A 12956-nucleotide genomic window follows, 5' to 3' on the forward strand; every position below is an offset into this window, starting at 1 on the left:
CTGTACAAACCTCCATCCCTGGCCTCTTGCCTGAGCTTTAGGCTTAGCAAGACTCATTTTATTGTTACTCTGCATCAGGATCTCTTATAGCACTAAATTTTCAGAGCTGAAAAAGACAGGGACAAGCTGCTGCTGCTGCTGCAAAAGAAGCTTTGCTTATTATAATGATATCTTACTTAAAAAAAGTTATATTGTAAAACCATTCATTCTTTTCTTGGCTTCCGTGAGGCCACAGTATCTTTTTCAAACTATAGTTGCATCTCCTTCTCAACACCTAGAGCTGGTTCTTGGGTAACATCCTCTCTTCCAGTTACACCATCTCCTTGTTGTCCCAGCCAGTCCCAGAGCTTTAGAAACATTGCATGGGGGTGACTTTATCTACAGCTCTGACCTCTCCTTGGAACTGCAGCCATGTACATCCATTTGCCAAATTGTCATCTCCACTTGGATGTAATGGTTCTTTCACATTTAACATGGCCCCATAGAAATTCCCAGTTTTCTCTCTCTGACCTGCTCCTTTCTCAATAAACATTTCCAACATCCATCCACTGCACATGCTAATGTTCATCAGTGTTCTTTGATAACACTTTTCCTCTTGTTCCCCAGATTTAGTTCACCCATCAAGACCTTTTTTTGAAACTTATGTTTGGTGGCTCAGATGGTAAAATGTCTGCTTGCAAAGCGGGAGACCTGGGTTCAATCCCTGGGTTTGGGAAGATCCTCTGGAGAAGGAAATGGCAGCCCACTCCAGTACTCTTGCCTGGAAAATCCCATGGATGGTGGAGCCTGGTAGGCTACAGTCCAGGGGGTCACAAAGAGTCTGACACAACTGAGCAACTTCACTTTAACTTTTTAAAGACCTTTTTAACTCTACAAGCATGTCCCAGTTCCCTCTGCTTCTCTCCATCTCTATTGCCATCAACCTAGTCCACCCTGATCCCTCCCATGGGGATGACTACTATAGCTTTCCAATTTCCTTCTACTTCTGCTCTGGTCTACTTTCCACAAAGCAGCCTGTGACCACATAAAAATACATGCTAGACTATGTCACTTGTTTGCCTAAAAGCATGCAGTGACTCAGTTGTGTCCACATCTTTGCAATTCAGTGGACTGTAGCCCACCAGACTCCTCTGTTCATGAAATTCTCCAGGCAAGTCCATGGGGTCACAAAGAGTTGGACATGACTTAGTGATTAAGCAACAGCAATGCCGTGACTTCCTATGGACCTTAAAATAAAATCCAAATCTGTTGCCTCAGGCCACATGGCCTTTAAATTCTGGTTTGGGTCTACCTATTTAAACTTAATTGCTTACCCTTCACCTTCTTGATCCTGTTCACTGACCTTGTTTCCATTTCTTGAACTGGCTAAACTTTTGTCTTCTTAGCATCAGTGTTTCCTTAGCTTGAAATGCTTACCTCCCAGTCATAGATTCACTGACTGGCTTTCAGATTCTGCTCAGAGAGGTCTTTCTTTCTATGCAATTTAAAGTAGCCATCAGACAGTCTGTCTTATGTCAGCCTATTTTTCATTTTTACACAGTGCTTAACGTTATCTTCTACTTTTCTTGTTTATCTCTTCCCTTGTCTGGTTATTATCTGTTTGCCTCTGCTAAAACACTGTGAGCCTAGAGATCTTGTCTCTTTGGTTCATTCTTGTATTCCTAGAGCTTAGACAGTATCTGGCAGTTAAAAGAATATTTTTAAAATGCTTGAATGAATGAATAAAATGTCTCCAGACATCAAACTTCCTAATTCAATCTCTAAACAGCTGCCAGAGTGAGCTCCTGAAAACACCTGTCTCACCAAGTCATTCGCTACTTGAAACACTCCAAAACTGCCACATTGGCCATTGGCGAGAGAACATAATCCAAAGTGCTCAATACAGCGTACAAGATACCCCACAACCTGGACTCTGCTTGCTTCTCCCATCTCATTTCTCACTAGCTCTGTGCCCAATGACCTGCAAGATGCCTAATGATTGGCATGTCCAAGGGGTCATACTGTTTCACAGTCCTGGGTCTTTGAACCACTTCTTCATATCTGGACTGTTCTTTCCCCCCATTACTCCTTTCACTAAAATCCCCTTATTTACTCAGTTTTTAAAATACAGCTTAAGTCAGGAAGCTATTCTGACCCCCCTATCACCCCAAACTTCAATCTTTTCCTCTATTACTTATATTTGCCTCCATTATAGCTACTTAACTCTACTGCTTGCTGAATGTCTATCTTTCCATTTGGACTATAAACTCCATGAGGGAAGGCGTAGTTTTATATGTCACATCATATTACATATCATAGTGTGTATACAATTCTATTTCTGGATACTACTCATGGTTGGCAGTTGCATATGTTAGTTGACTGACTCACTCACTGACTATATAAAAATGCAAGAAACTTGAAAATGCTTGACATCACTTGCCACTGGGTTGACAGATGCTGCTCATTATGTTGTGTTTATTGTAGCTCAGGCTGTCATACTGAGCATGATAACTCAGATGAGTGAAGATGAATGTCTTCAACTCTTAAGAAAAATGTGCTCTGGAAGAACATAGTCAATTTATCACCTAAAACCAATTCTTAGGTCATCACCGGGGAAATGAATGGGTCTGACAGGAATGTGAAATACTTAAGGAAAAGTTGATTAAAGAAGGCTTCATGAATGATTAATTATAGAGTTTAATATTGGTGGGAGAGAGTCTTACTGACATTTAAATAAATGCCAATAAAACAAGGTGCAATTAAGCATTTGCCATAGCAAATAAAACATCATCAAGGTATTTGTTCTGAATCATAATTATATAGAAGTGGAAAGTGCAACTCTGAAATGTATGTTCATATTAGGTGTGACTCCTTGGCTGAAGTCTTACATTTTGGACACGTATTTTTACGTGATAATTGCAAGTCCTGCTATGCAAAGGTGAGTGTACTGCCTCTCCTTTCTCTTGCCACCCAGCCCATCTGCAGTCTACTGCTTTCGGGTTTCCAGTTATCTCTACTTTAACTGACATCTTTTCATAAAGTCTCCAGTGACCTTCTTCTGATGAGCATATCCAATGGTCCCAGCTTACTTGAATCTATTTAATCTGTTGATTGAATTACTATTTATGTATCACCCACGCTGTGTTACTGTTAGGCACTGATTTGACGAGTGGTAATAAAAAAAGGAAAGGCCCCTTCCCTCCCAAAACCAATCAAATAAACAAAGCAAAACCACCAAGAAAATCCCCAAGCACATGCACATGTGTGTGCATGCACGCGCACACACACACACACACACACACACACACACACACAGGAAACAAAGATAAAAACAGAAACCAAGCCAAACGATGACAAACTAAACAACTAAACAGCAAAAAACTAAACTGTGAAACAGACTTGTCTCCTGACCTCAAATATTCAATTCTTGTAGGAAAGTTAAATAAATAAGCACAGAGATAAGCATTTAATTAAGTTGTGATGAGTGTGGTGCATGAGACAGGGTGCTCGGGGCTGGTGCGCTGGGATGACCCAGAGGGATGGGATGGGGAGGGCGGTGGGAGGGGGTTTCAGGATGGGGAACACGTGTATACCCGTGGCGGATTCATGTCAATGTATGGCAAAACCAATACAATATTGTAAAGTAAAATAAATAAATAAATAAAACTGAAAACAAAGGAAAAAGAAAAGTGAAGCACATGATGTTCTGAGAAATGATAACAAGGAACCCAGTTTGAATCAAGGATAAAGGCAGAACCTCTGAAGAAGAGATCTGAAGGAGGAGAAGGGAGAAAAAGTCCAAATGGAGAGAGAAAAATAAATAAGAGCTCGGAAAACATGTTTGCTTGAACAACACATGAAGAATATGAATCCTGTTTGGCTAATCATTTCCGCCAAGCAACAGATGAAGAGGAAGAATTGTCCGCTATCACAAATAAACTAAGCAGTCATGGGGGTAAACATGATACGATCAAAGACAAAGCATTCTGGAGCCATATTAGAAAGCAGATAAGACAGGGACTAGCTTGCAACATTTTTTTTTTTTTTGAGGTAATTCAGGAAAAAAGAATAAAAAGCCAAATTGCTTAAGAATGTGGAGAGTAATATGCAGATACTCCAGCAGAAGGAAGGAAAGAAGTTAGGTTCCTGTTGAGACACTGATTCTTGCTACATTCCAGCCAACATACCAGGGAATTTCTGGGAAGATGTTTTCCCTTCTGACATATAGCAGACATTCCCTTAATCCCTAATGGTACATAAATGTAGGGTATATCCAAGGCCTCAAGTCCGGGGAAGATGAAATCATTGGCTGAAAATTGTTTTCTACATCTCGGATTGCAAACAATAAGTATGAAAGAGAAACTGATAGTCTTTGCAGAAATGAAGCTTCCTTTGTGTGGTTAGTACATGTGATTAAAACAGAAACTGCAAAGTGTACTCACCACCCTGTTTGGACTTTTCTGGATCTTTGGCACTTTCATTCCTTGCACAAAAATAGGGGGAAAGTCTTTCTCTTTTTCTTTTTAAAAATTAAAAAAAAAATTCCTAAGGTAATAATTCTCAACCTTGCCTATACATCAACTTTACCTTGGGTCACTTTGAAGGCTCCATGTGCCTTTGAAGCACTTTAAGACCTCCTTATCAGTTTGTCTGGGATGGGTGTAGGGATCAGTTTTAAAAATCTTCCCAATTGATTCCTATGTGTGTCCAAGATTAAGATCTATTTTAGTAAGCCTTTATGTATTGTCTATCTCTTTTTATTTTTAAAAAGAATCCATTTTCTGAAAATTAAGTAAACATTGATAAAACCAACCCCAAACTTAAATGAGCAGATATCTTAAAATAAAAAGGAGAAACTTGGAAACTTCCAGTAGAATGTTTATTGTCTTACTGTTCTGTCCTCAACAGCCTGCCTTGTACATGGTGATAAGTAGCTGGGCCACAGGTCCTGATAGGCAAGTCTGGCTTTGGCTGGAGAACCTGTCTCAGTTCAGTTCAGTTCAGTTCAGTCGCTCAGTTGTGTCCGACTCTTTGCGACCCCATGAATTGCAGCACGCCAGGCTTCCCTGTCCATCACCAACTCCCAGAGTTCACTCAAACTCATGTCCATCGAGTTGGTGATGCCATCCAGCCACCTTATCCTCTATCGTCCCCTTCTCCTCTTGCCCCCAATCCCTCCTAGCATCAGAGTCTTTTCCAATGAGTCAACTCTTCATATCAGGTGGCCAAAGTATTGGAGTTTCAGCTTCAGCATCAGTCCTTCCAATGAACACCCAGGACTAGTCTCCTTCAGAATGGACTGGTTGGATCTCCTTGCAGTCCAAGGGACTCTCAAGAGTCTTCTCCAACATCACAGTTCAAAAGCATCAATTCTTCGGTGCTCAGCTTTCTTCACAGTCCAATTCTCACACCTGTACATGACCACTGGAAAAACCTGGTAGGGGTTCTCAAATATTCTCACTCACCCAGCCTCTGCACGACTCTAGATGTCTACACCAGTTCTGTATCTAGTACCCTCTGCCTTTGACAGATCACGTGTTCTCATCTCCTCTAGCAGATGCCAGTACAGGTACACAAGCTTTTATCTGCAAACCTTGGGGCTGCATGTGTCCTGAAATTCAGCACGTCTTAGGCTTTGGAAAGGTAGATTCTGCATTCCATGTCTCATGGACTTCTCTTAGTGTGGTGAAGCAGTATCCTGTAATCAAGCACTTGCCTGTTTCTTCAGGAAACATGGGGCTACTCCCAAGAAATAGGATGAATAATGACTGCAAACAGTCTCATGTCTGTTCACTTCAAGTTTTGCCACCAAATAACTTCGCTAGAACTTTGTGAATAAAAACCTTTAGTTAGGCCCAGAGAGCAAGAAGACCTGTGGTAGTGGTATTATTTAAAAATTGTTTTGCAAGACTGCCTTTTCATGACTTTACTGGTTTTTCTCATTGCTTATAACAGAAACATTGTAACATGAAGTTAAATGCATTTCCATTGTTGGTTGCTTTCTGTGTGTTAATACTTTCCATTTTGTCAAAATGGAAACCCCAGATAACCCTAGATTTTTTTGTTGGGGGAGAATAAAACTAAAATAGATTGAACAAACAGACCTTTAGAAGCTGTTATCGTTGAACCCTGTTGACTCAAGCTTGGAAAAGGAAATAGCTGATTTAAACCTCAGGTGGGCCATTTCAACCATGGTCATCTTTATAACTCTCTTCAGCCTTTAGACATCTTTTCCTGCTCTAATCATAAATTATTTAGTCTTCACAGTTGTAGTAGGTGAATTTCTATTGTATTGGCCTTCCTCATATCAGTCAGGACACGGGTCCAGGGATTCCAGTGGGGGAGGTGGGCATGTTGTAGAGATAGAGCTGTTAAATATTATGTTACCTCATTGTTTTCACTGGCTAGTGAGGCCCAAGAGAACTCTGAGTCATATGCATCTATTTTCCTATTAGATTAGCTACTTGTTAAGAGCAGAGTTTCTTCCTTGTCTGCTCCTTAGATCATGTAGTATAGATCGTGGATGGTTTAAAAAATTCTAATGTTTTTTTAATAGTTGATAGTACAGTTTCCTTTGGGAATAAGTGGTCTTAAAAGAAGAAAATACCTTGGAGCAATTGGATATTAAAAAATAGGCCCATCATAGAATGCAGAGGGTGAGGGCAGACTAAATGGAGGGTAGAACTAGTTTGTATTAAAAAAAAACAACCAAAAAAACCCCAAAACTGGTAGTCATTGGAGGGGACAGAAAGAGAATGGCTGAGCAATGTGGATAATCAGCCAAAAAGACTTTCTAGAACAGAATGACTATTAATAGTAATTGTGATGGATCAGTAGTGCAATCCCCATCTATTACTTAATTTTTCTAAACTTTTTGTAAAATCTGCTACACAGAGGCTTTGTGTGCATAATTGTGTGTGTGTGTCTGTAAAACTAAGAAAGGTAGCTGAAAAACCCACCCAATAAAGAACAAGTTGCAAGATGCTAAAGGTTGTTACTGAGCTGTGAAAGATGCCAGGATTCTTGGCCTCCAGAGGAGAAGAAATCAAGCAGGGGCTAGTGACGAGGCTTGATCGCTCAGAGCTTTTGTGTAGTAAAGTTTTATTAAAGTATAAAAGAGACAGAGAAAGCTTCTGACATAGACATCTGAAGGGGGCAGAAAGAGTGCCCCTCTGCTAGCCTGTAGCAGTATGTTATATACCTATCAGCAAGCTGTTAATTAGAGAAAGGAGATGTCTCAAAACTCAGAGTGGCACAAGGTCCCTCATCCACAACATGCATTTTGAGATAACATTGACAACAGGTGAGTCATCCCGGGCCATAAAACGATTGGCATGAATCTTGAAGAAAGGCGGTTTTCCAAGTTTCATTAACATGGATTAGGAGAAAAATGTATGAGTAAAACATACAGGTTTCTTGAGCTCTTTTTGGTTCTGAGTCTTAAGGGGAACTGACTTGAAGAAAGACAGAGTCCAGGGTAAATAGATAGTTCATTAACATAGCTTAAGAAAAACATTTCCACAAGAAAAACACATTGGTTAGCTCAACGTTTGAGAAAAGTTAAGTTCAGGTGGAGCCAGGTGTCATCTGGCAACACAGAATTTTAGGAGAAACCTCCTTTTAATTTTGTATAGAGAAGGGGGAATAAAATCTGACACTTGTGGTTTGTTTCCTCCTGCCGCTTAAGAGAGAGATAAAAAATGTCTGACACTTGAAGCCTATTTCCTCCATTTGGAGACCCCTAGCCTTCCTGCCTGTTACCCTCTCAATGCCAAGTGGAGAACAAGAAGTCAGCTGAAGCGGAAGGTGGTCATGAAAATGAAAGTCCCCCAGAAATGCACAGAAATCTTGGACAGGGATTTAGGCTTTCAACACGAGGTGTGTTGGAGACCAGTCTTATCTAGATTTTAGGAGGCAAGATGACCATGAATATTATGTAGATTAAGTAGTAAATGCTCAACAAAGGTTACAGATGACATTAAAAAATGATAAACATTGGACTTAGTAGAATGTTATAATTATCTATAAAATGGAAAGGGTCCTGGAGAAGAAATTAGAGGTTCTGGGTGTGAATTTTTTCTTTTCTTTTTTCTTTTTTTTTATTATTTTATTTTTTCTTTTCTTTGACTCCCAGCATCTTCACTTTTCCTAGAATCTAGATACAATGAACTCTAGCAGAACAGTTACCACTATTTAAGCCTTAAACTTAAGATTCTTTGAATTAGTTCAATATTTGTAAATATGAGAATTCACATTCTATCACATCTAAATACTGAAAAATTTACTCAATATTAATGTAACTACACAAAATTTTGTATGCAGCACGTGGACTTTCATATTGCAGAATTTTTTTAAAAAAAATTGAAGTATAGTTGATTTATAATGTTAATTTCAGGCATACAAAAAAGTGCTTCAGTGATATGTGTGTGTATAACTTTTTCAGATTCTTTTCCATTGTAAATAGGCTATTACAAAATATTGAATATAGCTTTTGCTCTCCTATACAGTAAATCCTTGTTGTTTATTTATTTTATACATTGTAGTGTGTGTCTGTTAATTTCAAACTCCTAATTTATCCCTCCTCCTCCCCTTTCACCTTTGGTAGTCATAAGTTTGTTTTCTATGTGTGTGAGTCTATTTTTGTTTTGTAAATAAGGTCATTTTAATCATTTTTTTTTAAGATTCCACAGATAAGTGATATCACATGGCATTTGTCTTTGTCTAACTGACCTCACTTAGTATGATAACTTCTAGGTACATCCATGTTGCTACAAATGGCAATGTTTCATTGTTTTTCATGCCTGAGTAATATTCCACCATATGGAAGCAACCTAAATGCCCATTGACACATTTGTCAATGGGCATTTAGGTTGCTTACATGTCTTGGTTATTGTAAATATTTGCTGCTGTAAATATTGTAAATATTTACATGGTGGCGCATGTATCTTTTCAAGTTAGAATATTCATCTTTACCAGATATATGAATGTGGTCTTTTTATAAGCTCTTATCTATAAAATTTTTTTTTTGCTTATCTGTCCTAACCTATGAAAATTTGCAACCAACAGACCCCCTCCCACAGCTTTTCACTATATCCTTAAAATATATAACTGATTCTTCCCCTTAGACAAGGAGAAAATAGCAAAATTCCTACCTAGAAAAAAATGTTAACCCAGAATTATCAAATTTTGGTTTCAGCAGATAAAACACCAAAAATAGATTATAGGAAACTCTTACTTAAATCTTTTAAACCCCATGGATGGAGGAGCCTGGTGGGCTGTAGTCCATGGGGCCGCTGAGAGTCAGACAGGACTGAAGCGACTTAGCAGCCGCAGTACTATAGAGATTTACAGTCTTGACCAAAAGAGGATATAGGTTTCTCATTAAACTCTGTTTTAATGTGTCTCCAACTTCTATAACCGGAGAAGGCAATGGCACCCCACTCCAGTACTCTTGTTTGGAAAAGCCCATGGATGGAGGAGCCTGGTGGGCTGCAGTCCATGGGGTCGCTAAGAGTCAGACACGACTGAGCGACTTCACTTTCACTTTTCACTTTCCTGCATTGGAGAAGGAAATGGCAACCCGCTCCAGTATTCTTGCCTGGAGAATCCAGGGATGGCAGAGCCTGGTGGGCTGCTCTCTATGGGGTCGCACAGAGTCGGACACGATTGAAGTGACTTAGCAGCAGTAGCAGCAGCAACTTCTATAACAGCTTTTTGGTCAACTTGTTTCCATTAGATATTACTGATTTTATTTATTTTTATATTGTATTTTTTAAATTAGAGGATTATTACTTTACAAGACTATGGTGGTTTTTTTTGCCATACATCAATATGAATCAGCATTAGGTACGCATATGGCCCCTTCTTCTTGAACCTCCCCCCTACCTCCCTCCCCATTCCACCCCTCTAGGTTATCACAGTGCACTGGCTTTTTGTTCCTTGCACCATACATCAAACTCGTACTGGCTATCTATTTTACATATGGTAATGTATATGTTTCAAAGCTATTATATTTACTGTACATCAGAAACCAACAGAAATTGTAAATCAACTATACTCCAATAAAAATTTTTCAAAAAAGGCAAAAAAATTGCTGATTTAAAAAACTGACAACTTAAACTTGCCATACACACAAAAACAGAGGCAATCTACAACACGTTTGCCTTTCCTTCTGAAAGTTTTACGATGCATAATCATTAACCAGTCTTTTACCTTTAAACTTAAATGGCCAACAGAAGCAAACAGTTCTGAAACTATTCTTCCACACTTAAGGACTGATTAAGATTAGGGTGGCAGGTATTAGGCATATTATTCACTTAGTTTTGTGAACTTTCTGGGTTGACTTAGTGACTTTCCAGCTCCAGCTGTCTTCGCATCCACTGCTTGATGACACTCAAGACAGCTGTCTTATGTCGCAAGCAGCAAAATCATAAGGAGGACTGTCAGAAAAGCTCTCAAAATGCATGAACTTTCTAGGAATCATATGAACCATGCTAGAGTCACCAGCTTTACAGAATTTGGAGCCACTTTCCAGCTTCTTCCCAGAATAATAAACAACCTTCTTCAGTGCAGCAAACTTGGAAGCAACACGAGCTATGTGACAATCCTGCACAAGGGCAGAGCCGGCAGTGATTTGGACTATATGCCATAGGATAATTTCCTGAGCTGTGAAGCCAGCTGCTTCCACTGGTGGGTCATTTATGCTTTCACCAGTCACACTGCCACAACCAACATCTTCGAAAGACATGTTCTTGACATTGAAGCCCATCTTGTCCCTAGACAGTTGTCGTTGTTCAGTCATGTCTGACTCTTTGTGACATCATAGACTGCAGCACTCCAGGCTTTCCTGTCCTTCACTGTCTCCTGGAGTTTGCTCAGACTTGTGTCCATTGAGTCAATGATGCCATCTACCTGTCTCATCCTCTGTCATCCCCTTCTCCTTCTGCCCTCAATCTTTCCCAGCATCAGGGTCTTTTCCAGTGAGTCGGCTCTTCACATCAGATGGCCAAAATATTGGAGCCTCAGCTTCAACATCAGTCCTTGTAATGAATATTCAGGGTTGACTTCCTTTCAGATTGACTGATTTGATCTCCTTGCTGTTCAAGGGAGTCTCAAGAGTCTTCTCCAGCACCACAGTTCAAAAATATGAATTTTTGGCACTCAGCCTTCTTTATGGCCCACCTATCACATACATATATGACTACTGGGAAAACCATAGCTTGACTATACAGACCTTTGTTGGCAAAGTAATGTCTCTGCTTTTCAATATGCTGTCTGGATTTATCGTAGCTTTTCTTTCAAAGAGCAAGTGTCTTTTAATTTCAAGGCTGCAGTCTCCATATGCAGTGATTTGGAACCCAAAAATCTGTCACTATTTCCATTGTTTCTCCATCTATTTGCCATGATGTGATGGGACCGGATGCCACGATCTTCATTTTGAATGTTAATTTTGAAGTCAGCTTTTTCACTCTTCTCTTTTACCATCATCAAGAGGCTCTTTAGTTCTTTTTGACTTTCTGCCATAAGGGTGGTATCTGCCTCATCTGCTTATCTGAGATTATTGGTATTTCTCCTGGCAGTCTTGATTCCAGCTTGTGGTTCATCCAGCCAGGCATTTTGCATGATGTACTCTGCATAGAAGTTAAATAAGCAAGGTGACAATATACAGCTTTGGTGTGCTTATTTCCCAATTTTGTACCCATTCATTGTTCTATGTCCAATTCTAACTGTTGTTTCTTGACATGTATACAGGTTGTTCAGGAGGCAGGTAAGGTTGTCTGGTATTCTCATATCTTTAAGAATTTTCCCACAATTTGTGTGGTTCACTCAAAGCTTTACAATGCATTTCAAAAGATCTGACTTCAGTTGTAATGTTGATTAGAGTAAATGTGACTATTATGCTGGGTTCAAGGACACCAGTCTCCACAGGGACAGTACCAATACCACCAATTTTGTAGACGCTCTGGAGGGGTGGATGCAAGGGTTTGTCAGATGGAAGAGTTGGTGGCAGGATCCAGAGGTTCAAGCAGCATGGTTTCACTGGCATTGTCGTCTTTATGAGTGACTTTCCATTACTTGAGCCAAAACGTGTTTGCACTTGGCTGCAGCATGCTGTCTCTATTCCAAACAGAAACTGGTGCAAATGATACTGTGTTGGAGCTCTTGCCAGTTTTCTTAATGTAGGTGCTGACTTCCTTAACGATTTCCTCGTATCTCTTTTGGCTGCCGGGTGTCTCAGTGGAATCCATTTTAATACCAATAATCAGTTCTTTTACTCTCAGTCTATAAGCCAGAAGAGAACACCCTCATGGGTTTGCCCATTCTTGGAGATACCTGCTTCAACTTCACCAACACCAGCAGCAACAGTCAGGACAGCACAGTTAGCCTAAGGTGTGCCTGTATTCATGCTTTTGAGAGTCTCTGTGTTCCAGGGCTGGCCTTGAATTTCTACAGGGAAATATCAATGATGATACCATGCCCACGTGCAGCTTTCACTTTGTCCAAGATCCAGGCATACTTGAAGACATCCTAACCTGTATCAGTCACCCCCTTCTCAAATTTTTTCTATGGTTCTTTTGTTGATACCACCATGTTTGTAGACCTTGTGGTGTAGACTTGTTATAATCTATGTCTAGGGAGAACAATATTGATATGAGTCTTTTTCTTTCCCATTTTGGCTTAGATTTAGTTGTGATACTTATGTCCTGGCAGCAAATCTGTTGTGAAAAAGTAGGTTTGAATTCTGTGGCATTAAGTAATTAGGTAACTTTGGGAAAAAGCTTTACTCTGAGCTGCAGTTTTCTTACCTGCCAAAGGACAAAAAAAGCTAATTATTGGTTTTCTTATCTGTAAAATAGCTCCAGTGTTAACTGAAATGCTTGAGGAAGGAGCCCAGAATTTGGAATAAGAAATATACATATAAAATATACCTATGTTTGCATCCAGCTCCTGCCACTCTCTGGCTGTGCCACCTCCAG

At 39.7% G+C, this 12956-nt stretch overlaps 1 pseudogene; it reads right to left on the minus strand.

Moving 5' to 3' along the window:
- Positions 1 to 10372: 10372 nt before the first annotated feature.
- On the minus strand, positions 10373 to 12489 carry LOC113905062 (annotated as a pseudogene).
- Positions 12490 to 12956: the final 467 nt, after the last annotated feature.

The sequence above is a fragment of the Bos indicus x Bos taurus genome, chromosome 15 (assembly GCF_003369695.1).
Source record: "Bos indicus x Bos taurus breed Angus x Brahman F1 hybrid chromosome 15, Bos_hybrid_MaternalHap_v2.0, whole genome shotgun sequence".
In the NCBI taxonomy this organism is placed as follows: Eukaryota; Metazoa; Chordata; class Mammalia; order Artiodactyla; family Bovidae; genus Bos; species Bos indicus x Bos taurus.